The sequence below is a fragment of the Triturus cristatus genome, chromosome 1_2 (genome assembly GCF_964204655.1).
Source record: "Triturus cristatus chromosome 1_2, aTriCri1.1, whole genome shotgun sequence".
Lineage (NCBI taxonomy): Eukaryota > Metazoa > Chordata > Amphibia > Caudata > Salamandridae > Triturus > Triturus cristatus.
The window spans coordinates 929,565,100-929,593,031 of NC_140580.1; the positions used below are offsets into that span (position 1 = coordinate 929,565,100).

The 27,932-nt window shown below is 42.2% G+C and overlaps 2 long non-coding RNA genes across 2 annotated transcripts in view; both read right to left on the reverse strand.

The window, feature by feature from the left end:
• LOC146868351 (uncharacterized) overlaps positions 1 to 11,988 on the reverse strand; it is a 234,327-nt gene extending 222,339 nt beyond the window's left edge. The window contains exon 1 of the long non-coding RNA XR_014966203.1: positions 11,973 to 11,988. This is a non-coding gene — a long non-coding RNA (uncharacterized LOC146868351). The remainder of the gene's footprint in view (positions 1 to 11,972) is intronic.
• Positions 11,989 to 12,088: 100 nt separating this feature from the next.
• LOC146868352 (uncharacterized) overlaps positions 12,089 to 27,932 on the reverse strand; it is a 73,038-nt gene continuing 57,194 nt past the window's right edge. Inside the window, exons 2-3 of the long non-coding RNA XR_014966205.1 lie at positions 21,951 to 22,055; positions 12,089 to 12,104 (exon numbers count right to left, since the gene is read on the reverse strand). This is a non-coding gene — a long non-coding RNA (uncharacterized LOC146868352). The remainder of the gene's footprint in view (positions 12,105 to 21,950; positions 22,056 to 27,932) is intronic.

The following is a 27,932-nucleotide window of genomic DNA, read 5'->3' on the forward strand; positions in this document are numbered from 1 at the left end:
CCTTGGCCCCCCCACCAGCCACTAAAGCCTCCCGGTCTTTATTTTCAACAGGGTCAACCTGCCCGATCTCATGTCTACTTTCAGCGGTCCCCCCACTTACTCTAAAATAGTAAAAATCGCATACCACTTCCCTTTGTTACGCTTCACACCCAAGAGTACATTCGCAGGAAGACGGTAGTCACAGACGGGGGCTTGGCATTTCCAATTAGCGGTATTTTTCAACTATGAGATCTAGGAGAGTCAGGAAAGTCCCAGCTAAACTCTCTAAAAAAAGTGTAAACAAGAGGGCCGCCCACGTATCCTCAGACGCTGCAGCAATGACCCTAACTTTATCCGTAACACCAGCTAAATCAGAAACAGGCTCAGACGCAGGCTCAGATGCAGGGCATGAGCCGCAACTTTGGCAATCTTCGACCCAAGCCCGGTCTCCCCAAGGCTCCTATATGCACCAAGCAGCACGGGCGCAGTTGCGCTCCAGGAAAACTCTACTCATGAAGAGCCAACATCGGGACCTTCAGCAATTGCAACATCTTCGCTAAAAAAGGTGTCATTGAGGGACTATTTTAGGAACTCAGTAACAGCTCCGAGGCTAAGACTAAGCTCACTTGATACACCCCCGGTCCCTCCCTCAAACATCCCAGTTTCAGTTCCGCATCAAATATTGGTTCAGCCTATGATCCATGCGGCTGCTAGCGGGTCAGATAGCTTATTGTTATTAGGTTCTCAAACAAGGATTCCATATTACCCTAAAGAAGCCCCCGAAGCCTCCCGCACACTTCAGGCCTCTGATCAGTCATTCTTTGACCCACCAGTCGCCTACCCTTTCATTGAACTGGCTCCTTCACCAACCTCTATCACAAGCGAGGTCTTCTTGCCAACTTCTCAGCTTGCTCAAAATCCAAGTCAGTTTTCTCCCATAGCTATCAAGTCTCCAATCCTAACGGATCATCTAGCAGGGAGCACCAAAGTTCTGATTTCACAAGCTGCAACCCTGGCAAGCACCCATGCAGGTCATTTCAAAATGTCGCCCTCAGCAATCATTGTCAACCAAAGCCATCAAACGTCTCAGTCAGACGGGCCCACAACAGTAAAAGCAACACATCTCTAGACTTATCCTTTTTTTATCAACGACCTTAAAAGATCCACAGCCAAGGAAAACCTTCCATCGCTCGATTCAAATGAGCTATGGTTACAACTACTTCAAACCCTTCAATCCACGGTGTCAGCATTGACCTATCATTCAGATAAAATGGACCTGCAGGTGGACCTTCTAAACACTCTCGCGGTGTATACCGCTGGGATTGACCAAAAATTGGAGGAGCTCAACTCATTGATAACTAAAGCCCAATCCCAAGTTCAACTAGTTCAATCAGTATGTTGCTGTTCCCCTATTATTGACTTCTTATCCTCATTACCTCAATTTCTTTTGTCAGTATTATCAGAAATCATGAAGCTCCTAACACCCGGGCACTCTGATCTTCCGCCCCAGGCACCATGTTTGGGCGAGGCCATGGGGCCCGCCCCAGTGCTCGATGAAACCCGAGCCCCCTTTTTGCCAACCAAGGTGTCAGCCGATCCTAATGTACCCTTCGATGCAACACCACTCCAGTGTCACACTCATCGGCTATCGAAACGTGAAAAAAAAGACAGCGGAAAAGCAGGAAGAAGTACACAGCAGAAACAAAAAAACACTATTAGTAGTTATTTTTCAAAGGATAACCCAGAGACACCATGGGGCGTGCCCGTAGTGCCCGAGTAAACACCTGTTCGGATTCAGCACCTCAATCTCTAATGCCCCTAAAAACATCTCCTAAACTGAATAACTTACTAGTAGCAGAATTGCCTCAAGCCCCTGGGCATTTTCAGCATCCAACCACCCAAGTTTTATTTGGAACCAACCAATTGCAACTTACAGAGGAGCCAGCAATTGTCAACATGTTAGCCACGACTACGTCTCCTTAAATGTCATCCCCTGCCCCTTTTCCAAATCAAGCGGGGATCAACAGATCAAGCTTGCAACATGCAGTCAAAGGTCCTGTCGACTTGCACTCATCAACTTCACCTAGTCAACAATCCCTGGTGTCTGTGCTTAATACAGCCTCCATCTCATCAACAACTAAGCGCCTCTGCGAGCAGACACTCCCTCTGCTCTCTATATCCACTTCTCAACTGATATCCGTGGTAAACTTGAGCCATCTCAACACGCACCCGAAGTAAATTTTAAACAAATTGAGCCTCCAATAACAGCCGAGGTGCACAGCCCAGTAATTAACAGCTCTGAGACCAAACTGCTGTTAACTCCAGAATATGTCTCACGGGGCCCACATGACATTTTAAATCACAGGAATATTCTTAGACTCTTCAAATCGTCCCCGGATCTATGCACCCTGGAATCAAAAGATAATCGCATTCAAACTCATATCCAGTAGAGCAAACCTAGCAGGTGAATAAACCCAAATTAAATTAGCTTCTTCTATCATCCGGGAGCTGGTTCAATGAAAAGCAGACCAATTCAAAAACTGTGGCATAATAATAACAACACTCAGCATCCCCCGTTATCCATCAATATTAGCAAATTCCTAGGTCCACGCTTCCACCACAAGTTCTGCTCCTTTCTCTGTACTAAAGTCAGCCAGAAGCCATTTGCCAGCCGCTACCTTTGAGCAAAAAATCAACCAGAAAGTTACATCAAAAGCAGACTGGTCATGGCTGCCAGCAGCCTTATCTCAGAGCCGGAATGACTGAAATACAACCAATTATGGAGTAACAATATGCTCCTGGAACATCAACGGTTTTGTGATGAAATCCCAATCTCCAGACACTCCTGGTTTTATGAACAAATACAACTTAATACTTCTATAGGAAAACTGGGCAGCATCCAGCATCCCTATTGAAGGCTATCTGGAATTTATGTTGCCTGCCTCAAGACAGTGTAAATATGGCAGGCTGCGTGGTGGACTTTCGATATGCGCCTCTATCAAACTGTCCCAACGCATCAAACAGCTAAAATTCGAAGTAGACTGGATCGCTGGCATGGTGGTCGGTAGTCCTACTTCAGACAGCCAGCTACTTCTGCTCAATGTTTATATCTCTCCGCGTCCCAACGAGAAAAAACCTAAAATGGATTATCCGACTGATGTCGTTTGCAACATATAAAGTGATTAAGGTAGTATACCCTGTTTAATTTCTGGAGACTTCAATACAAACCTTTTTTATAATTCTCCTGTGGACGTTAGGATTGCTTCCCCAGCAGTTCCCCCGCATCTCACATCACAATCAACACCAGCAGGGCAGAGACCCTCGCAACTAGGCGAATATACAGTCATCTAGCTCGGTAGAGCAGGGTACACCGTACTGAATGGGCGCTTCCCTATGGATACACCTGCTGCTTGGACCAGAACTAACGTCGAACCTACTCATTTCTGGACTTCACATTAGGTAGCAGCGAAATACTCCCCCTGATCGAGAGCTACTACATCGCACAGCAGGGGTAGAGTGACCACCGAGTGCAAATAATATCTCTATCGTTTAACATCCAACGCCATCAGGAAATTGCACACACGCTTTCAGGCAGATATTTTGAGAACCTAAGGAGAATTAAATTGTCGGCCAGTGTTGTCTCCTCCATAACGGGAAAATGTAGAGCTCTCCTACGCTCATTGAGTGATAAAAACCTTTCTATTATTGATGGCTGGGAAGCCCTCGTAACTCAATTACTTAACGAATTTCCATCCAAGAGTCGCACCTGGCAACATGTAATGCATCCACGCATCCCATCAGCGACAAAAAAGTTAAAAGCTCAACGAAATCTGGTCCTTTGCCTGGCTAGGAAACGCCCAGGAAATTCTATCTTATTTAACAACTACAAGCAAGCACAGAAAGCTTTTAAGTCATCTATATATAGGGACAAGCAAGCAGTGTCCGATCAGTTTTGGCAGAAACTAGACCATGCAACCAAGACCTCCAATACAAAGCTATTTTGGTCTCTGGTAAACAAGGACCCACAAGGTGGATGCAGAGGAGGGTGGTTTTTTGACAACAAAAAGATTGAATCTGTATCCCACTACAAATACTTAGGAATCTTTCTTGACACTAGTTGCTCCTTTGTAAAGCAGAAAGAGGCAGTAAGGGCCAAAGCTCTGTCACTGGAGGTTGTTTCAGTGAAACTCTCAAAACAATTACTTGGTCCTAGCCTAACTCCATTGCTAAAGGTGATGAAGGCAAAGATCACCAACTCCTTGTCATATGGGCACGAGATTATGATGGGTGCAATAAGTATTTCATTAAACAAGTTAACCACCAAAATCTTTAAACAAGCTTTCAGCCTGCCAAGATCAGCATCCCCAGCCCAAGTCAGACTAGAACTCGGCTTATTTGATCACCATGGGGTTGAGGCAGGCGCATTCATAAAGCTCTAGAATAGATTACGCAATGCCTGGAAGGGCAGCCTGGAGGCCAGATTTGGAACAAAATACTGACCTGCCAATCCAGTCAAAAACATCTGCATCATCTGGTTTATTCTCTGCAGCTACTTGGAGTCAAGGAATACTGGGTAACATATCCATCTCAGCCGGGTCTAAAGTCAGTCATCAAGAGAAGCGTCCGGCTGTGGTCTTTCCATTCTGATAGGGCAATACTGTCGAGAAGGAAACATGCCTGGGCGATTATCTCTGATTTTAAACTGGGGGCAGAATCATCTTATTTATCAAGCACGTTTTTGGAAGTTAAAGTTTATGGCCTTGAGGATGGGTGAATTGCCTCTTTTTTTAAAGAACTTGCCCAAACGGCAGCACTCCAGTGCCAGTATTGAATGCAGGGAGTGTGGCTACTATTCTGAGGCAATGGAGCATATAGCCTGTGCATGTCCCGCTTTACTTAAAGACAGGAGGTCCTTATTGCGAGATGAATGGATCAAACTTGGAGTTCGTACATGTCGACAGGCTATAATAGCAGCCCTGAGCTCAGACAATACAAAGTTGAACATTCATTTTACCATATTTGTTACCAGAGCAGCCAAATTGTTGGGGAAAAATAGTGCCGCAAATCTCCCTCAATCTAGCAGCAGCTCCATGTCACCCTAGGTTCAACATACGAACCCTTGACCATTTGGTATTGTCCACTGGAACATTGCTTCTCGCCGAATATTAACTGTTTATACTTTTTTCCATGGCTGTTCGAAATTGTAAGTCTAGTTGTTCCGCCCTAGATTTTTTTTTAAAAAGTGACGTTATGACTGATCAGACAACCTTGGTGTTGAAATATTAGGATATTTTAATCACATCCCCTTTCTTTTTTAGTTGTTCTAGTATCAATTTGAGTCTTTTAAAACTCGGCTATTTGTACACATGATCTATACGCATTTTTTAAACAAAAATTGTAATGGTTTTAAATAATCACACAATAAAGTATTTGAATTGAATTGAATTGATAAAAAAACTCCACACCTCGCACCTAAAATTAATTACACAATTTCAATATTTAATTAAGTTAATTATTAATAGTTAATAACTAATTAATAATTAATTAAAAATAAATTACTTCCCACCTTTTACCCCTATCAACCCCACATCTCACACCGAAAATTCATTACACTATTTAAATATTTAATTCTCAATTAATTAATATTAATTAACAAATAATTATTAATTAAAAATAAATTACTTCCCACCCTTTACCCCTATAAACCCCACAACCCGCACCTAAAATTAATTAACATTATAAAATCTCAATTAAATATTAATAAATAAATAACATTAATTTATTATAATTAAATTATGTCCTACCCTATTCCACTATAGACCCACAACCCGCTACAGAACTAAAAAATGCAAAATGTAGTTAAAATAAAATTGATAACTACTAAAGATTTAATACATATTTGAAAAAACATAAACAATACTTATACAAAAAAAACATTACATACAGTTAAAATAAATACTAAAATACATAGCACTAATTAAAAAAATCAATATTTTAAACTTTATTTTTGCAAACAATATTATGGACTTCTATATTTTTAAAAACTATATTTCTTACCTTCAAATCAATATTCATGACCATGAATTTCTTGCTGTCGATATTTCTGACTCACGATATTTAGGACCTGATATTTCTGTACTTCGAAATTTCCAACTCAATATTTTGTCTGCACATCACTTTTTTCTTTTTGAAAATAAAAAGAACAATGAACCCCCTAGCCATGGGAGCATTCTCCCATAGCGGGTGGTCATTTAAAAGTTTTCACAGCCCTTTACTGACAAGTTTTTCATGGTGGTGACGGGCAGCAAAAACTGTCTATGTATTTACCCACTCTAAATAGGGCAGACAGATCCCTGGCCCAACCTCCAACGGCCTTACTCCATCTGACCATTGAAGAGATGGAGTAGTCCCAGCTGTCTGCACACTGAAGGTCCACCTGACTCTAAATGACTTTTTAAAAATAAAATGCAACCCATTCTTCTTACAGAAAACCGTGAAAGTTTACTTTTTTGTGTCTTTGAGAGTTGTCCCCTAGACCACTGCCTACTCTCCAACAAACTGTTTTTTTTTGCATTCATTCACAATGGAAAGGGTGTCTCAAGGGAACCCTTTCCCATTTTTTAAATGGGTCTGTCATTTTTCAACGTTTTGTGATCACAGTTGAGTCACAAAATATTGATACATCACATATTGATTCAGTATTTGGAAAGGGACACTATAACATGCTGATTCCAAATAACAAATCTGTATCCAATCGCAATTCCATTTTAGGAGTGAGTACAACTTTCCCTACTTCTAAAATGGGATCTGTACATTGAAAAATCAATTTTTGCAGCCCCACTACCACGCAGAGTCTAACCCCACCTACCATGCCTTGTGGCCAGGCGCGCAACACCCATTGGGCTCACCGGGCTTCAGCACTTTCCCCCCCCCCGTCATGTGTGTCAGCCCGGCTGAGACAGCCTCGCGGGCTGGCGTCCGTCTAATTGCAGCCGGACCGAGTACTTCACAGGTCTTTCAAAGACCATTTACTCGTTAATGAGGCTTTTGTTGCGTTTTCGCCCCTTCTTACAGCCACTCTGCCTATGGCTGGAAGACTTAGCTACCCCCAAAATCTTTTTCAGCCCCCCCCCCGAAATGTGGCTCTAGTTGCCCGCCTGCTTGTGGCACCATTGAGATGACATTTTACTGGTCTCTGATTCAGGGATGTAGGGTAGAACACGGTATAAACTAGAGAAACTAGAAGGACTTTTACATCTGAACATTGAAACCACAAAACTGATACTGACACGATATAAAAACGAAATATTGAGAGGTAAGTACATCTAGATTTCCTATACCTAACTCCACCTATATGTACCTATACTGTATCTAGACATTCTGTCCTCGATATTAGTGTATCACGATATATATTCTATAGCACAACCAAGCTACTCGTGTGGACTGCATTGGTCATCTTCTGATCAATCGCACTTGAAACCCCCGCATCCGAAAATTACTAATGGAAACAGTATTTTTTTTCCTTTTCCCTAAAGAAAACAAAATTGCTAGAATATTACTCATTGGGAGAAAATGCCCCAGGATTTGACCTCTGATTGGCCGCTAAACGATACTATTGTTTCGATCCCAATAATTCATCTGCAACACTCTGTCAGCCAACCCACTTGCCACAACGATTATGTTTCACGCAGACAGTGAGAGCCATTCTGGCCTTGTTCAGCACATCTTTACAAATGTTGTGAATAATCCCCTAGAGAGGCACAGTATGCTCTACCATATGGCCTAAAAACAGCATTCAGCATCTATGAAGGGGCAGCCTCTCACGTCTTTACTGTCAGACCTTGGTATGTCCTTCCTCCAGCAGACCTCACTCTTAGGAACGACTCCTGAAAAGGGTTTCTGAAAGTTAAAAGGGGCGCGTGCGTGCACCTCCCGCCATTTACATATCACGCACATTCTCTTGCGTCAAACACTCGTGTGGGGTCAACGTCCTTTCCACTCGAACGACTCGAATTTGTAAATTAAAAGGAGAGCAAAAAGCTTGTGGCCAAAAACTTGATGGGTTTTCATAAGATGGATTTTCATATTAGTTTCTAATGTTCGAAGTTAATTGATACGCCGTGAGTCAGAGCTCGGTGGAAAAACCGGATGAAAAAACTCAGTTCAGCAAATAACATTTGGATCCTTTGCTTCACAAGTTGTGTGCCCTATGCATACATGTGCAAAAAAATGTGCACATGGGCAAAATAAAAGCAAGTGCAAATTGAGCTCAATTGTAAAAAAGCATTAGTATATCATCGTGACCTAATAAAACATTTCAATTTGTTTGAACCTAGCAAGAGTGTAGCCTGACCCAGAGCAGTGTAACTCCCGCAAATCCTATAATTATTGCACCATTACCAAATATAGTTCAGCTATACTTCGCCTGTCCTGTTGTATGTTTGTGTAAAGTTTATCAGCAGGGCCGTATTCACAGAGCATTTTTGAGTAGTAAAGTAGTGCTCTAGTAGAACTAATAAAGGAACTCACAAATGCTCTTCACAGATCTCCGGCTATGCCTGTTCTATCATTTATGTTTGAAGATCTCCACCACGATTGAGGAGAACTCGGGAAACAGAGACATACATTTATGGTCTACAGTACAAGTTAAGGACTGAATCCTATCTTGTTTGCACAAGGATCCAAATTATGAGTTACAAGTTGTGTTTTAATGGTATTTACCACATGTGTTAACACCTCAACCTATTCTCCCCACCTTGCAACGTGGGCCTTAGTAGTAATTGTGGGAAGCACAAGAGGCAGAGGTTGGAAAATGGGGTATCACTACTGCTAAATGGAGTTGGTTAAGTGCAATTTAAGGAGGGGGTTATAAAGGGACATGCAATTATCAAAACACACCCACTAAAGGGTAAGATAACTGCTATCACAAAAATACCTCTAAAATCTACTACAGTAGTACTGCTAATGAAGCAGACTCACATCTACTCACATCAAGCCCTGGAGTAAGTCAATCACTATGTACACACTGTCATGGAACTACAGAACACAACAGAGGCAAAAAAATAGCACTAACATCACATTTTTTTAAAAAGAGGAAAGGGAAACATAAGTGCCATCTTAAGGATTTCTGGGTACCGGTGAAGGCATTCTTAGGGACTACCTCATTGGGACACTTTTGAATTTATTACACATTTTCCGATATGCAAAGTCCTTGGGATGCCAAACAATTTTGAATTACACTTTCAGACTCAGGGGCATGAAAAAAAGCTGAAAGCTCAAACTATCCAGTGTCCACTTGCCAAATAGGACCAAAAGCAATCTTGAGTAAGCGCTGATAAAACCAATGATTTTTTGCCTAAATGTTGACATCTTTTGCAACAACAACATTTTACGTCAAATTCAGTATCTAACCAGTTTGGTCTTCCATAAGCAGTAAAGAGTAATGATGACTTGCTGACTAATTAGTGAACTACTTCATAATATTAAAATAAGACATGCATATATACAACTTGAAATCTAGCTTTATGCCCAATATTCATAATCACAAATATATCCCCATCACAATTGCATTGCACCTGCAAAAGTGAAAATCAAAAAACACCAAAAGGGATGTAAGAAGAGCTTGAATTAATCTGAGCCAATAGATATCTTTCTGTGCCACAATCTTGTCCAAAGTACTGCTACTAGCATATTCACTATTTCTTCTAGTGAAATTTGGTACATTTCTTCTTAATTCTCCTTACCTGCCTTATCCTCTCTCTCCTTTTTCTAGGAGTACACTTCTCTGACTAAATAGGGTAATATGACTCTGCTGAGTAAGAAAAATAGAAAAGAGAGGGATGCCGAAGAGAGACAGAGAGGTAAAGATATTGGTACAGTAAGAGAGGTGAAGTAGAGTGAGAAGGAGATGTAGGGAGAAACCTATGGTCAAGGGGACAGGTAAGGCAGCCAGAAATATGGAGTGGTAAAAAGAGAAAAAGGTTGATAGATTAAAAGAAGTAGAGACAGAGAATGTCTTGGAGTGAGATAAGGAGTTACAGAGAGCTAGAGGGTAAGGATAATGTAGTGAGAGGGTATGCATGGTTCCAGAAGGTGAAGTAGAAAGAGGAGCAATTAGAGAAGGCACGCTAGGTAAAAAGTCATGATGCAGATAGAAAGGTACAGTAGGAGTAGTGAAGGATGGACAAAGATAAGGTGTAGAGAGAAAAGAGGTGAAGTAGATACACCAAGATGAGGAATAGATAGGAAGGGGAGGTAGAATAAGTGGTAGAAAGTGAGAGTGTGAGGAGACAAGAGAGGGGTGAATTAGAGAGGTATAGACAGAGATGAGAAGTAGAGAGATACATATGAGCGAAACACAGAGGAAGATGGGGCAGGACAAATGAGTTCAAACAGAGAAGAAGTAATAATGAAAACAAAATGTGAAGGTAGAGAAAGAGGTAGCAAAAATTACTAAGGTAGTGATAGAGATCATGTAGAGGAAACTGATAGAAAGAGACAGCGGACTTAGATATTTGAGGTAGCATAGGAATGGTGGGGTAAACTGGGGAGTTATGTAGTGAGAGAGAAAGAGCAGTGGGACAGACAGAGATGAGGTAGTGACAGATTTCAGTAAAGAAGAGAGATATCAGGCAAATAGGTGAGATACAAAGTGATGAGATAGAAAGAGGGCTCAGAGAGAGGTAGACAGAGATACGGTATGGAACAAAAAGAGAGGTGGGTGAGATTAAACGAGAGGAGGTTGAGAGAAAGGTGAAATAGATGGAAGAGAGATACAAGGAAGTGAAATGAAACAGAGCAGTCAGGTGCAGAGAGAGGGCTGAGTTAGAGAGGGATTTAAGGTGAAAAGAAGGGGATGGGGAGATGTAGAGCTATGCCCACAGAGTAGTATAGAGAGCAGGGTGAGTTAGAGAGGTGTATTGAGACAAAGGCAAAGTAGGCATGGATGAGCTACTGACATTTGAGAAACAGAGTGAGGTAGATACATGGGCCGAATGTACAAAGCCTTTTTTTGGTTTCAAAAGGTCTAATTCGCAATTTTTCTATATGCACAAACCACAAATTGCAATATGGTTTCATGTTACAGATTAACCTGTTACATATGCTGTGGTCTTGCCCTAAGCTTCACACTTACTGGCGTGCGATATTGGAAACGCTCACTACCTGCACTAACATGAAAGTACATGTCAATTGGGAGGTCTGTATCCTGGGATTCTATAAAAGAAATAAAGCACATAGAGCGAGCTTCCGATTTCAAGACCTAGGTCTCATAGCAGCGAGACGGCTCATAACCAAACGATGGAAGCACAAGGATCCGCCAGAGGTATTACACTGGAAGAAGTCCCTAGAAGTATGGGCACAGGCAGAGAGCACCACCCTACACAGGGAAGAAACGGCAGGGTTGAGAAAGCATCCAATTGCACAGACCTGGGATGATATGCTCAGAACGCTCGTGAGCTCCGGTGCCCTACAGCAGCCACCGCAAGCACAGCAGGTGGGGCCTAACACCTGATGTATCACCAGAAAGTAGAGAACGTGCTGCACCTGTATGCTATCCCAACCACAGTGGTTGGATCAGACAAAGCCTCGCATTCCTTGAAGATGTTAAATGGAAGCAGACGTAACCCTGGCGGCCACACGCCCGCATAGGCAATAGAAGTAGCAGCCCACGCTCAATAATTACACACTAATCTAGACATGGCAACAACAAAAAAGACATACCAGGCATTGGACACATATTCCCTCAGCATATTGACATCTCTTGTTTGCTTAGATTTACTATTGGTTGTTAAAAGTATTTGGTTGAAATGTTATAAAAAAGCGAAAAGAGATATCTTGTGAGCAGATGCGACATTCATATATATATATATATATATGGATCTGTTTATTCTAGACATGTTCTAAGGTATAATTTAAGAGTTGCGATCCACAATGAATAGCATTCTCATATAAGTGTTGCTTACTTTTCATTTATTTTTATTTAATTTTCTTACCTCTGTCGCACTGTGGATTACTGTCGGAAATAGGCATACCGAACACTTTTATCCTGGCGCTCGATTGGAGATGACAGAATGTGCGGGCTGTCAGTGCCCAAGCCGATTAACAACTGGATGAGCATCAATACACTGTAGATACCAATGACACCAAGATTATGTGAAGGACATACGCCGATTTCTCTACACAGTGCCATAGAATAAGAGATGTTACAATGAAAGTGATGCTTATTGATGGTAGACAATGGATGTATCGTACCAGGAAATAAAAAATAAAAATTATTACTAAAGATGTTCAAACAAAAAATGCTTTCATGTTACAGATTCGCAATTTAGATTTACGACCTATGTCCAAATTGATATTTGGAAGGGATTGTTTAGGGCATCCCTTCCAAATACCGATTCACATTGGTATGTTTTATTTTTTGATAAATCCATTTTTATTGTTTTTCTTGTAACAAAGAAAACATTTTTGCTTCATCAGAAATACAGTGAGAGCAGTAATACACTAGCTCAGCCCTTTCCCAGCCACATGCATGTTAGTCAATATTTTCCAGTCCGTGTTAGTCACCATTTACCGCAGATTTTAGTATGTTTGAGGACAGCCATTAGCATGATAAACCAGTTGTTCCATTTTAGCACACCCCCTTCCTCCACTCCACCAAATTAGGGGGTTGAGGGAGCCGCCATTCGCGAGCAATGTCTCATTTGGTGACCACTGTAACCACCCCCCCCCCCATTATTCACTCACATCGGGGGGCACGAAGCTCCTCCAATATACCTAGTAGGCCCACTCTTGGAGTCAGGTCTACTCGCCTGCCTAAAACCCCATTGGTATGATTTTGGTATGTATTCACCTTTTTAGACAAATTTCGCAAAACATGAATCTTTTGCCATCGCTTCAAAGGGAGTAGTAAGCCATATGCAATGGGAAGAGGTCTCCAAGAAATCCCGTCCCCTCTGTAAATGTTGACAACAAAATTTTAAGATTAGGTAGTGGTCCCATGGACCTGCAGGCCACCATCCCTGTGATGGCTGCAATTCTAGTGTGTCACAATTTGTGAACTACAGTATCAATATTCATGAGGTAGGACAAATTGGGACCCACTAGGAATCAGTAATTTGTGAACCGACCTATTAGTCCACAGTCGGTTCACAAATTACTACATTTGTCGCAAGAACACTGGTTGCAAATCACTGGCGTAACGAAAATTGAGGGGGCCTCCCTGCACGGTACGAAGAGGGGCCCCCTCCAGGATCAATCGGGAGCGCTCTGGCCAGAGTGCAGTGCCGAGGGGGCCCCCTGGAGCTTGGCCCCCCACCCGCACTACGGTGGCTGCGGGGGCCTGTGTTACGCCCCTGTTGCAAATTACAACCAATTTTTTGCGACCAGTGCTATATACATCTGGCCCTAGAACTGTAGAGAGACAGAGAAGTAAAATGGGGTGAACGAGAAAAGGTGAGGGGAAATAGGGAGCAAGACCTGAAACAAAGATTTTGGGGAAATTTAATTGCCAGCAACTATCTGAGAATGTGAGGGTTACGTGTGACAAGGCTGGGAATGCACACTATGGCCCATATTTATGAAAAAGTCACACAATGCAGCGCAGCAACCAAAGTTGCTGCGCTGCATTGTGCGACAAGGAGAGAACAGGATAGCAATATATCGACAGAAATATGGCACTCTTCTACCTCTCCTTAGCGCTAGTGCAGAATTTTGCTGCCGAATGCCACGCACACACCTTTGCACCATACTGCAACGGTGTGTGTGCGTGAGCCTAGCATAGGTTTTGTACTGGAGAGTCCTGTTAAGTGGAGGTGTCTGGGAGGTTGGTGAAAGTGCGGCTATTGAGATAGACGGGCCTATGTTGCCTAATGCTTTGTATGTATGTGAGGAGTGTTTTTATGTATAGGGAGCCAGTGAAGTTCTTTGAGGTGTGGGGTGATGTTGGTGCAGTAAGGTAGGTTGAGGATTAGTCTGGCAGTGGTGTTTTGGATGGCTTGCAGCCCATTTAGGAGCTGTTTGGTGATTCCTGTATAGAGTGCATTGCCATAGTCAAGCCTGCTGTTTATCAAGGCCTATGTAACCACTTTCTTAGCGTTGTCTGTTAGCCACTTGATTTTTAGCAGCATCCTCAGGATGTGGAAATAGGTGGGGATCACTGGGTTTACCTGGGCAGTCATGTTGAGCTTGTTGTCTAGGATGATTTCTAAGTTTTTGGAGTGAGCAGCGGGTGGTAGGTGTCGGGCTGATGTCTGCTGGCCATCAAGTGGAATCCCAAGCACAGGTTTCTCTACCAAAGATCACTACTTCCATTTTGTCTGAGTTGAGCTTGAGGCAGTTGGATGTCATCAATGCTGCTACCTAGGTCATGCAGGTGGTGAAGTTTGTTTTTATTACAGGGATTTTGTCCATCAGGGAGAGTACCAGTTGGGTGTCATCTGTGTAGGACAGTATGTTTGACGGTGTGTGATCTGATGAGGTACACCAGAGAGGGCATGTAGATGTTAAATTGGGTCAGACTGAGAGATGATCCTAGGGGGACACCACAGATGAGGTTATTGACTTTTTATGTGTAGGGTTGCATACTTTTTTTTGTGGTCTACCTGTGAGGCCGCTGAGAGGTCGAGCAGGATGATGGCTGCTATTTCTCCTCAGTCGAGGATCATCTTGATGTTGTCTGTTGCTGCGATGAGGGCAGTCTCAGTGCTGAAATAGCGTATGAAACCTGATTGTATGGTGCCTTATTTGGTGAGTGTCGAGGTAGTGGACAAGTTGCTTGTTGGTGGCTTTCTCCATGACCTGGGCTGGGAAGGGTAGTAGGGAGATCAGGCGGTAGTTCACTAGTTGGGTGGGGTCTGCCACAGCTTTCTTTAGAAGTGTGTTAACTGCTGCATGTTTCAGGGCTCCAGGAACGTCGCTGTGGTGAAGGAGGTGCTCAGGATGCGGGCGAGCACTTCGCTGATTGGGGAGGTGCCCATGTTGTAGATATGGAAGGGGCAGGGGTCTGTTGGTTACCCTGAGTGGATGGTTCCCATGATGTTGGATGTCTCCTCCGTGGTGATTATTTTCCATGTAGTCAGGGTGTTTCTGGGGTTGTTAGTGGGTAGACTGGAGGTTAGGCTGCAGTGGTTCTGTTGAGGGTCGAAACTGTTGTAGATGTCTTTGATATTGTTGTTGAAAAATTCTGAAAGGTTATTGCTTAATTTTTGCCTGGGGGTGATGCTGTTAGTGGTGGAGGCTGGTGTGGTTAAGTCTTTGACAATGGCGAAGATTTCTTTACAGCAATTGGAGCTAAAATCTATGCACTCTGCTACAGCCTTCTTCTTGGTTTCTCCGATCTGCTGGTGGTATCGTCTTAATGCTGCTTTATAAGTGTCCTTGTCCATTTCTCTGTGGTTCATTCTCCATCTTCTTTCCAGTTGTTTGATGTGTTTTTTGGTCAGCGGAGTTCCTCGGTGTACGAGCTTGCTTGCTTCTAGGTTCTATTTTGGTTGTTGTGTTTACAAAATGCCAGGTGACTTTAGTGCATTCTGTAGTCCAGTTTAATGTTGTTTGATGTTGCGGTTTAGGTCATCGGTGGGGTTGGGCTGCTTCATGCACATGGTGTGGGGAAGGGATGTTGATTTTGAGGTGGACGGTGGCATGATCGGTTCAGGTGAGAGGCATGGTTGCGGTGATTTTGATGCCATTGAAGGGGGCGAAATCTGCAATGTTGTTGGTAAAAGTGGCATGTGGTCTAGCAGGTCGGTAGACAAGGGTTCAGGGTGTATCATGCTGAGATTCGCAGTTTGAAACAAAGGTACTCCATGAAGGGGGTTGCGTTCTCTGTGGTAGTAGTGCAATTAACAGTTTCCTTGAAGATTATCATGATTCCTCCTCCTGGTTTATGATGGTGGTCCTGTTGTGCGATCATGTATGCTATCCGGATGGCCATGGTGATATTGCGTGCCGATTTGGCAGTCATCCACATTTCCATAAGGAGGCGGAAGTCCTGGGCGTCATTGTTCAAGATGTCCCAGATCTCAATGGTGCATTTGCTGACTCAGCGGGTGTTGAGGAGTATGCGTTACGGTTTATCTTGTGGTGAATGTTTGCTAGTGGGAGCGAGAGGTGTGCTGTGTGTAAGTTGGGTCAGTGTGGGTGTTGTAGGCACAGTGGTTGAGTTTTTGCAAGCGAAGCAACAGTGGTAACAAGTGAATGCTCCTTCTGTGTTGTGCAGTGCGGCAGCAACGTGGGGATGAGCCCCGGGTTGAGTGACTGGAGGAACGCCAGAGAAAAGCATATGAGGGCAGATGGACCAGGGTTTGTGGTGCAGGGTGCGGCCCAGACAGATATGGGTGAAGACGGGTTTGCCTTTGGTGTGCCAGCGGCGCATCCACTGCACATGTGCAATGTGTGTCTGTGCTGTGGTCACAATTAAGTAGGTCTTGGGAGGAAGAGGAGCACAGGAGGCCACTGGGGGGCTTAGTGAGATAGCAGGAAGGCGCAGAGGTGAGGGAAGACACCTGTATGAAACAGGGGAGGGGAGTGGGAGCGCAGGAGGTGGAAGTCTGGAAACAGAGTACAGGAAGGAGGCACAGGGAGATGGCAAAGAGCTAGGGAGGAAAATGCAAAAGAGCAAAAAGGCACAAGGCAAATTGGCAATGAGGGAAAAAGGCAAACAGGGCAAAAAAGGCATAAAAGTGAAACAAGCAAAAAGAGTGAGTTCAAAGAGTGAGAGGCATAAGAGAAAAGAGTGAATGGCAAAAGAGCAAAAAGAGAAGCAAAAGAGCAAAGAGTGAAAAGGCCCAAAAGAAGTATGGGCCAAAAGAGAAAAAGGGCACAAAGGCAAAAGGGCGCAAGCGAGTGAAAAAGTAAAAAAACTGAAAACATGGGTCAAAGGCAATAAGAGTGAAGAGCAAAGAGCGAAAAGCAAAAAGACAAAAAGGGCAAGAGGCAGAAAGCGCGACGGCACAACAGAGAGTGGGAGTTAGAACAGGAGATGAGGTGGGAGCTGCAGGTTCCAGGTCTGAGAAGGGTTTTACTGGTCGGAGGACTGATTCAGGTAAGTCCAGGGAGTTGAGGGCCTGGGCACCTGCATGTACATTAGCATTAAAGCTTTTTTAGGACCCAAAGCATTTGGTGTTTGTTTCGAGATAAATGCTAGTTTCATTGACTGTTTGGAATAATGAAATGTGTATCGATGATGTGAGGTGAAATCTTTATGGGTGTGACAAAATCTATTTTAGTAAGAATGAGTAAAAGATTCCAAAATGTTCTTTATTAACCCCACATATACATGATTGATTACACTGTAGCCCATGGGAGAAGCTCAGAAAATGAGGTCATGTTGGTATTGAATGAGAACGTTCAGATTAGCCAACAGTTTAACTACTTTTGCTGACAGCAGTTCACGAGTGGATGAGAAAGGTGTGGTTTCCATATGGATAAGGCGAACTGTTCAGAGTCTCACAACAGGGTATCACTTCTTGGCTCTCTTGCTAGTAGGTTCCTTGGTGTTGGCCTCAACCGGGTTCGCTGAACGACCCTGCATAAAGACCAATGGAGCAGCTTAAGTGGGACAGGTGCCTCTTTGTGCTGCAGTGTCCCACTTTCAGATGTGTTGCCAGCCCAAGACGTTTCATGGTCAGAGCTGGCAACAGATGGTGCTTGACTATTGAAAATAGCAGAGAAATCTGACACTGTTGCAGTCAGTGTTTTGAGGGCATCAACGCCAGCCTAGAACGTAGGGTTCTAATACTCATATGATGCTCCAAGAGCCACTTAGGAGGTTCGTTAGCTGGGACAGTGCCTGACAAATATCTGCACCCATTTGGTTTCTTGCTTGCTGGTCACATTAATGACCGCACCATCAAACTACGTCCATCCTGCTTGTCCAGCCCTTTCAAAACCACATTGTGACCATGACTAGGTGGCCAAAGGTGTTGACTATCCTGGATGCACACCAATGTTATGGCTGTGGCTAAAGAGCCACAACAGGAATGCCACAGGCAACATGTGTGGGCACTGATGTTAGCAGTGGAAAAAGAGCTCTGCTGTATGTACTTGAGCTTGTGTCCTCAGCAAGAGGGCAAGGTGTAGGTCACTTGCCAGCCAACTCTGATGTGCCAGGCTGAAGGCTTGGGATATTGTGGACTCAGGCTAAGTGGACAATGCTGTAGAAAAAGATAACTGATCTTTACGGACATGATTTACGGCCTTTTTTGAGGTCGCAAAGGGGCATTTGGCCCGTTTGCGACCGCAAAAAAATATGCACAATGTACCAAACCTATTTTGCGAGTCGCTAATCTATTAGCAACTCGCAAAATAGGGTTAGCGACTCGTTATTAGGAAGGTGCGTGCCAAGGGCGTCCCTTCCTAATAACGAGTGCAAATGCTATGTATGAATGTTTTGCGACCGCATTTGCGGTCGCAAAAATCTCGCAGTTTAACACCTACTTCAATTACCTCAAGTGGTAAACCATTCGCAAATGGGAAGGGGTCCCCGGGGGACCCCTTCCCTTTTGTGAATGGGTGCACAAATATTTTTCAAGAGCAGGCTGTGGTCCCGGGGACCACTGCCTGCCCTTAAAAAATGAAACTGAAAAGTTGCATTTTTCTTTTTTAAATGCATCCTGTCGAAACGTTTGGTGGTGGTAATGGTGGTGGGAACTATGCTTTATTAAAAGCCCCTTCAAACTACACGACTTCTGGAGTGCAGTGTAATTATTGATGAAGTAATATATATATATACACACACACACAAAATAAAACCATTAAAATAGAAATTGAATAAGAAAAAATATAATAATTAATGCAGACAGTAAATAAAATATGAAACATTTTAAAATCACAAAAACACATTTACAAAAAAAGTTTTAAAAATTAAAATAAATGTATAAATTAAAAGAAATAATATAACATATAAAAAACTATTAATGCTATAAAATCTATACAATCAATATTATGAAAACTATTGGAGTCTAAGGATATTAAATATTCTATTCTTAATCTTGTTTATGCAACAGTACGGAAACTGTTGGACTCTGCAGGGGTTATATTTACTATTCCTACTCCAGTCATCACAATAATAGAAAAAAGTGTTGTACTTCAGAGGAGTTGGATTTACTATTCCTACTCCAGCCATCGCAACTGTTGGGAAAGCGTTAGGCTTCAGAGTGGTTAAAAATTTACTATTCCTACTCCAGTTTAAGCAACAGTAGTGAAAGCGTTGGATTTTGGAGGGGGGAACATTACTATGTCCACTCCAATCTGTAAAACAGTAGGGAAAGTGTTTGACTTTAGAGGGGTTAAATGTACTATTCCCACTCCAATTAATGCAACAGCAAGGAAAGTACTGGATTTTGTAGGGGTGGAATTTGCTATTTCCACTCCAAACAGTTCAATTATAGGGAAAAAGTTGGATTTTGGAAGGGTAAGATTTACTATTCCCACTCTAATCTGTGCAACAGTAGGGGAAGCATTGGATTTCGGAGGGATGACATTTACTATTCACACTCCAGTTAGGGCAACACTAGGGAAAGTGTTGGACTTTGGAGGGGTAAAATTTACTATTCCCACCCGTCTCTGCAACAGTAGGGAAAGAGTTGTAGTTTGGAGAGATGAATTTACTGGTCCCGCTCCAAACAGTGCAACAGTAGGGAAAGTGCTGAACTGCGAAGACGTTTATTTCGCTATTTCTACTGCAGTCTAGGCTAGAGTAGGGAAAACACTTCACTCCAAACACATTACATATATCAGAAAAAAGAATAAACTTCTGATAAAGAAACATATTAATTAACAAAAGAAAATACAAATATGTATATAAGAAACTAAAAACAATCAATTACTATTATAAATAATTATCAATTAACAAATAATTATTATTAAATTATAAATTAACCCCTTCAGCGCGGCGCGGATTCCCGCGCCACGCTGAAGGTTCGTTGCGCGGGCGGGCTCATGACGGAACGGTTCCGTCATGAGCACAGCCCAACCGACGCTCATGACGGAACCGTTCCGTCATGAGCGTCGAAGGGGTTAATGAACTTCCCAACCTATACCTCTACAAACCTAGCAGTCCTTCACCTAGAATATAACTATTTCATAACTTAGGGCCACATGTATCAACCTATTTTGCAGTCGCAAACCATGCGAATCGCTAAATTTGACTGTTTGCGCATGCAAAATAGCCTTTCAAGATCTGTGAAAGGCTTAAGCAGTGCATTTTAGGTAATCAGAATTGTTATCTAATTGTAACTCTGTAGGAATCGCTATTAGGTAATCACTATTTTTTAACATACCTTTTTGCATTACTTAAATAGTGATTAACTAAAATTCGCTGCTTAGAGAGAGCACAATAGAATTTTGATAAATGTGGCCCTCACATATTTAAAATAAATTAAATAATTAATTAACAATTGCTAATTAATTGTTAGTTAATTATTATTTAATTTACTTCCCACCATATATCCCGCCAAATCCAGCATCCCACAACTTAAATGTATTTCAAATAATTAAGTATAGCGCAATTTACATAATTGACAATAAATTAACAATTAATAGGTAATTAATTATTACTTAACTTCCAAGCCTATACCTCTTCCAACCTAACAACCCGTACCTACAATATAACTAAAATAAATCACTATTACATAATTTACATAATTAAAACAGGCAGATAATTAATTAAAAATTATTAATTAATAATTCATTTTTGCTCAATTATCTTCCCACCCTATCCCCTTAGAAACTCAACAACCTTCTACCACACTATATATTACTATTGAAAATTAAATAAAAACATTGAAATAATTTAAATTGCAAACTATATATTCAAAAACAATAATAATTACACACACAATAGTAACACATACAATTAATATATGAACTAAAACACATTCAAATAATTGAAAAACCATTGTTTTTACAACTATGTAATAGAAAACAATATTAAAAACAATGATATTTTTAACAACAACATTACTTACCTAAAAACATTTTTTCTTTGCAACAATATTTCTGTATCACAATATTTTTGTCATGATTGTTTTCTGGATATTTGTGTCTTCTGATATTTAAAACTCAATATTTTGTCCAAACACTATCCTCTTGAAGGTTAGGAACTGCCATCTGATCGTGATAGGAGTGGGTGAACATTATGCTGGGAAAAGTAATTTGATATATGGTTCTATAACATAGGGAACAGTATCAGCTGTGGTGGAAATCTGATAGCACACCTGTTGTAATGGGCTCCTAATGCACGCTGTGTTAAAGAGAATTGCGTCACAGGGGAAGAAAGGGTATATTGTGATTACATAGGGAATGGTATGAGTCGTGACAGATATCAGGTAGCATAGCTGTGGGAATAGGCTAGCATTAGTGCCTGGGAGACTCATTCAGCTTATCCACAATTGTGCCCCACATTTCACTTCTCTGGTGCATGGTTGTTATCTGTACAGTGCTCCAAACAAATGTCCACAGTCGTAAACCTCTTCCGTAATTGCTGTTCTCACACTGAAGACAGACAACTCTCAATATGTCGAGCAAATGACCACCTTATCAGCTTTGAAGGAGGATGGTCTGATGAAAGAGAATGTGGACACCAACAAGGAAAGAGTGCAGGACCGGTGATAGACCTTACTTTGCCATGAAGACGGGCGGTTAATGGATCAGTCCCGCCATAATGGAGGAACGATAGTCCATCAAGCAACCTCTAAATCAGGCCCTAGGCTTTAAGAGTTTGATTACTTTAAGGTACTAAAAGATAGGGTATGTACTTTTAAATTAATCTTGATGTGAATAATGTTTAATTCACAAATTAATTTTCTAAAAGCAATAAGATTGTTCACATTGTGTGTTTGTGTTACTATCATGACAAGAACACTTATCAGCATATGGATATTTGCTAGAAAACATATTTGTTGAAAAAAAGTCTAAAATATGGTTACAAAAAATGTCAGATAGTAATATGTGTAATGATGCCATAGTATTACCTAACAAACGCATCGCAGAGGCCTGAACTGCTGCTTGCAGGATGTCCTTGATGTCTTATGGGTGGAAGTACATGTGGACACCAGGGCCATTGGTTCACAGAAGCTCTACAGAAATAATTATATAGAATACAATTATACTAGAGTACATAAATAGTATTGTATTTTACAAGGTTGGTCATACATTTGAGATAAATAAAGATATAAATATCAGCTAGAATTAAGCTAGTGGGATAAAGTTGTCATTAGTGGACACAAACTGACAAGACATCCGAATTATCAAGGTTATATAAAATGTAAAAATATATTGATCCAATGTAAGCAGTGGGGAAATGGTTGGAAAGAGAGGATTAAAAGGACAACATATATTGATTTACTACGCACAGATTTCCACTCAGAATTGGTGAATATCATCCAGGGGAAGATGATGTATATGTGCGTAGATTCCCCTTTGTGAATCGGGCACAGTCACTTGATTTTAAAGAATTCGAAATACTTTTTTTTGCACGCTAGATTTCCTGTTCTTAGCTTAATTAAAGCGTTTTTCACACGTCAAGACATCAGAACTTGAAACCTTTCCCCCGCGTTTTACTTCATTATGTTTACTGTTGCTCAGCCCTTGTTTCGGAAAATGAGCACAGGTGGTGTTTCTCTCTCCTTGTGGTTTATTTTAAGGTCCCTGCTTGTTTATTTATTTTACATCGCGATTATTCCGAGGTTTATGAGGAGGAAAATTGTAATGGGGTGATTATAAAATAGTATTTCACCTAACTGCTTATTCATAGAAAACAAAGAGCAGTGATTAGTGATTAAAAATGCATTTTCTGCACTTGTCTTTTGTTTTAATATTATGGAGATGTTTCGATAGTGACTAATGACAGACCTGGTGAAATATTATAGGCCTTCCTTAAAAAAAGTGGTTTGCTTCCCTTTACCAGAGTTCCAGTTCTTCACAAAGAGAAAGAAAGTCTCAGTGCAGTCACAGCCCTTGGCTTCTGCCATGATATCAAAGTTGTACTTTCGTCAGAACTCATCCGAAAGTATCACATATGTACAATGTGGATATGAAATATGGGGAGGGGTCGTTAAAGAAGGGAGAAAGAAAGCTAGAGCAAGGAAGAGCTGTGTTGGTGGGGTTAGTGATAATCTATTCCTGAAAGATTAAACAAAAATGTATAAAAATGTGTCTATAAGTGGCGCTTTAGCTATTAGAACAAGGCATGTTGACATCTCGACAACGTCTCCACCACTAGGAGTGGCCGAGCCACTGAAAGCACGAGCCAGGCTCAAGCCAGAAGACTTTCTCTGGCTCAGCTTGAGGTCCTCTTGAAACCTCAATTCCAAAATGAGCTGAGCTTTCGTGGAAGGTGGCGTCGTTTCGTGCAGCTGCTTTCCATGCAACATGAGGAACCAGGCTCGAATCCTTCCTTGGCTCGGCATCCTTTGAACTCCAGCAAATCTCCCTGGGCTTAACCTGTGTCTATAGTTAAATGCTTTTATGGCCTTGGGCAAGGTTTGTGCTATGTAAGAAAACACATTACCTTTGACATCACAGATACCCATCTAGAGGCTGAATTGCACAGTGAGGAACTAGTAAACCTGAGACCAGTCCCAGATCCCATGCTTGATCAAATTGTGTGATCCTAGGCAAATATTTCATTTCACCAAGCCTCCTTTTTGTCCGTTATCACAGATAAAAATGCCTTTGAATGCTTGAGTTCAAGATGTGTGCTCTACAAAACCCCCTCTTTCTTCCTCTATAATAACAATCTTGGCCACACATACGGTAAACATGACAACGGACTTCTCTTTTAGTTCACTACAAGCACTGTCATGGGGGCGGTGGTAGGAATGTTTATCAGTGCATGTTTAAAAAATCTCACTTTTCAATGCAGAGATACAAAATGTACTAAGAAGGTGAAACATTTCTTTGAATTTTGAAGACACCTTACTATTCTCTAACATGGTGTTTGTGGCATAATTTACATGCCAAATATTTTCAAAGCTCCGCTCGTACACTTGCCAAAATCGACCCTTGTCTCGCCTCTCGCTGTTAATTTGTTTGCTCGCCCTCCTCTATTCCCTGTCTGAAAAGGCCACGAGTCGCAGAAAGTATCTACCACCAAGGGATACCGGTGCTCCTCTACTGCACACTAGAAAAGCGATGGCTTATTCTCTGCCTTACAACTTCTTCCTGCAAGTGAATGTAATGCAACCCTCGAGGCATACTCTGAACGAACCCTCCATCTTCGCTTAAGTACGTCTTCCTCTTATTGTCATGGAATATATTCATTAGCAGTAAAGGCAATTTTTTTAGGGTGCCATCTTCACTGGTTTTAAAACGGTAACTTTATTTCGCATTTATATGTGAAGTTGCACCTTCGAAGGAAGCGCAAGAGCCAGTCTGGGCACAAAAAACAGCCCAGCCCGAGGACATCAAGAAGCATCTGGCATGGTGGAGAAACAGCCTGCCCTTGAAAGAAACATCCTTAGAGGAATGACCTCACTTGCGTGGAGAGAAGACGAAACTCATAAAGTGACTCGCCGACTGAAACACTGAGGAAACAACCTCTATCTTCATTGTTCCTACTAGCAAAAGAGGGCTCAGATTAAAAGAAAGGGGGGTTTCACCATGGCCCCATTCTATCTTAAATCTCAACAGGGACAGTCAGATGGAAAAAGGATAGTATATTTCTTTCACAAAGATTCCGCAGCAGTGCCGGTCTAACAATATGCGACGCAGTCGTGCACGTTTGACCAATGGCTTATTCAATGTATCTCCTTACTTAACAGGTACATTGAAAGCTGTGATGGATGACCTTGCATTTGAGAGTGGCTTATTTACACATGGCTCGTGCTACAATGGAGAGTCAATGTAAGTGCATCAGGCTAGGGGTGATAGTGTTGCTCCACTGTAAGCTGCCAGTCACACTGTCAGAATCATTATAGAGGCACACGCTTGCTCCATCCTCATCTGAGAATATACATACAGCAGAATCACTTTGCACCACAATATGGAGGTGCTAATTGACACCCTTGTCAACAATACCCCAAGTTTAAGACTTAAAAGAATCTAAGACAATCGTCTGCACATGGTTTTGCGAAAAGTCAATGAGCCAATGTACGGCTGCACCATAATCAATGCTATGTAACATATTTCTGATTGAAATATTGCTGATGACAAATAAAAAAGCACATTGTTCTTCTTTATATGCCGGCTTTTTAAGAGGTCCCACATTTCTCCAACTCTGGAGCCTGGATATTCCTTTATCCTTCAGGGGCCCTATCTGCAAATCATTTTTCCACCATGATTGGTGGTTGCTACGAGATTGAAATTTGAAGTTTTTCAGGTAGGCTTTACTGATTCCAACTAGTTTACCACAATTCCCAGACCGCAGGAGCCTGTAAAGATGCATTACTCTGGAAGCACCATAAAAACGCAGCCGTGATCACCCAGATTTCTGCTACTGGACCCTAAGGAACAGTCAGTATGTTGTGGGGTAGTCCAGGACAGTTGTGGGGGCACCAGTGGGCCATTAAAAAAAAGTGTCCTCAAACCAAATTCTAAATTACCCAGTTGATCACCTAACCAGACTTTGCCCCAATGCTCACCAGTATAAGCCTGCTAAACTTCCTTAACACCAAAACTGTTGTTATTCATTGGGCTACCAACTCTCAATAACATGTCCTTTTATTAAAAGGATCTGAAACAAATATAAACAGTGCCCTCATGTTTGGGCTAAGGCTGCAGCAGTCTGGTATCTCCCACTTTACTGGCTACTTCCAGATTTCTATTCACAATTGCATCTCTCACTGGCAAGCGTATAGAGTGCCCTACGCCTCCAGGCCCTAAGTAAAAGATTAAATATTAACAACCATCATGCCCACCCAGCCGTGACCAAGCCATCCTCCTAGTGGTCCCCAGGAGAAATATGCTTGTTTGCTATTGATACCTACTTTTGGTTTTGTCTCTCACTAGACATGTGCCATGCATTCAATCTTAGGCTCATTAGACCAAATAATTTAAAACACTCCTACTTTTGACTTCCAGTGCTATGAGATGCATCTGAAGAGTTATGATGCACATCGTAGTAAATATGATGACTATATCTCATTTATCTACTCAGAACTGAATGATATAGGGAATGTAATGTAGACAGCATGTCATGAAAATGTGAAATATAAGACAGATATATCATCCATCTACTTTCTTCTAGTATGAGATCCTCTTACCTTATCAAGAGTGTGCAACATGTGCTTTGCGGACAAAATAAACATAATTATGGCCCTGAAAGACCTAACCTATTCAGAAGGACTCAGATATCAACCTCCGATGGACTTACACTGAGCTGTAGTTTGATGCAACAGAAAAGAAATGGACACATTTAGGATCAGTACTCATTTCTTTTTAAAAACTTGTTTTTTTATTTAACAGTCTCACAGTATGTATGGTAACAGGACGACCTACATGCCGGTTGTACATTATCATAGCATTACATTCCAGTATAGCCAATTGTGAGATGGAAACATTCATTATAGTAATCCAACATTTGAGGCCATAACCGGCTGCATCGGGTAGCCCTGAGGAACACCCTATCATGCGTATCAGAGCTATGATACATGGGTCCGCGGCCATGCTGTGGTGTGAGAGTATGATGCTGAATCATTGCAGTAACCATATAAAAAGAGGAAAAAAAATAATTTCCAATAACTAATCAACAACTAACAATGAAGGCAGCAGCGAGCCAGCGCAATGTCCCCCCCCTTAGGACAGTCATCCATGAGTAGGGGGGAGGGGCCGGCCAAGGGGCAGACAGCAGACGGTCCAGGAATATGTTGAGCCCAGCTCCAAGAGAGCTGTCTTGCTCCATCTCAGTCGTAGGGGCGGCAGCCGATGTCGGAACACATATAGTGCCATCCACTCCATGCTCATGGGCAAACGCACACCCACACTTGCACGCATCTACTTCCTTGCACCTGCATTCACAAGCAAATCTACATATCGATTGCACCAATCATTCCCATACTCTTCCCCATGATTCATAAACCTGTAGAATCGGCCAACGCAGCCGCCAGGGAAGGATCAGTACTCATTAACTGTGAGTGCTAGGCACTTCGTTGGTTCACCATTGCGATTTTCGTTACCTGCTTTTTTTCAGCATATTTGAGATTTTTTCTTTTTCAAAGAAAAGCTTTTTGGTGCACAATCAACTTTGTTAATTGTGATATCTATTTGTGTAGAATTTACCTTAGAAATAAGGAATCCATAATTCCAGGTCTAACTCCTGTAGTGATTCTTCATTTCCACCTGTAGCTTCCCACCTAGATTACACCTTCAGCAGCTGAAAACTCCAGCAGGGAATCATGATAGGTCGCACAGCCAGATGGGCCTGCTGTAAAGGGTCAGTAGACTGATGGGACCAATAAAACTGTCCAGACACTAGCCAGTTCAAACCTGTCCATCTTGGGGTATCATAGTGCCCAGGAGGCCAGTATAACCCTACTAGGGACCTTGTAATTCCCGGTGGAAACAGCCCCATCAGAAATTCCAGGGAACTCATAATGAGGACCTACAACATTTTCAACCTGCCCTACCTCGGTTCAGTAATGTAATTACTACAGCCCTCCTCTAAAAAAGTGTCCATTACGATGCCGTCAGTCGGACCGTAGCGGGGGGAGAGGGACAGACTGACACCTCTGACAGGCTCAAGGAGGCACCGCCGTTGGGATTACGATGTCCCTTTACCCTCTGCCTTTATATGGCAGTCCGACTGCCATGTAAAAGCAGAGGGCATGGGACTTTGGGGGCCCCTAGCAGGGCCACGACCCCGTGGGCCTCCAATATGGGCCTAGAGGGCACATGTGGTGCTTCCCCAAACATCCAGGTACCAGGCACGACATGCTGCCTGGCATAGGGTGCATGGATCTTTGTGACCTGCACTTTGACTGCGGCTTGTGCTGCAGCCCTTTTCTAGGGCCGCAGCA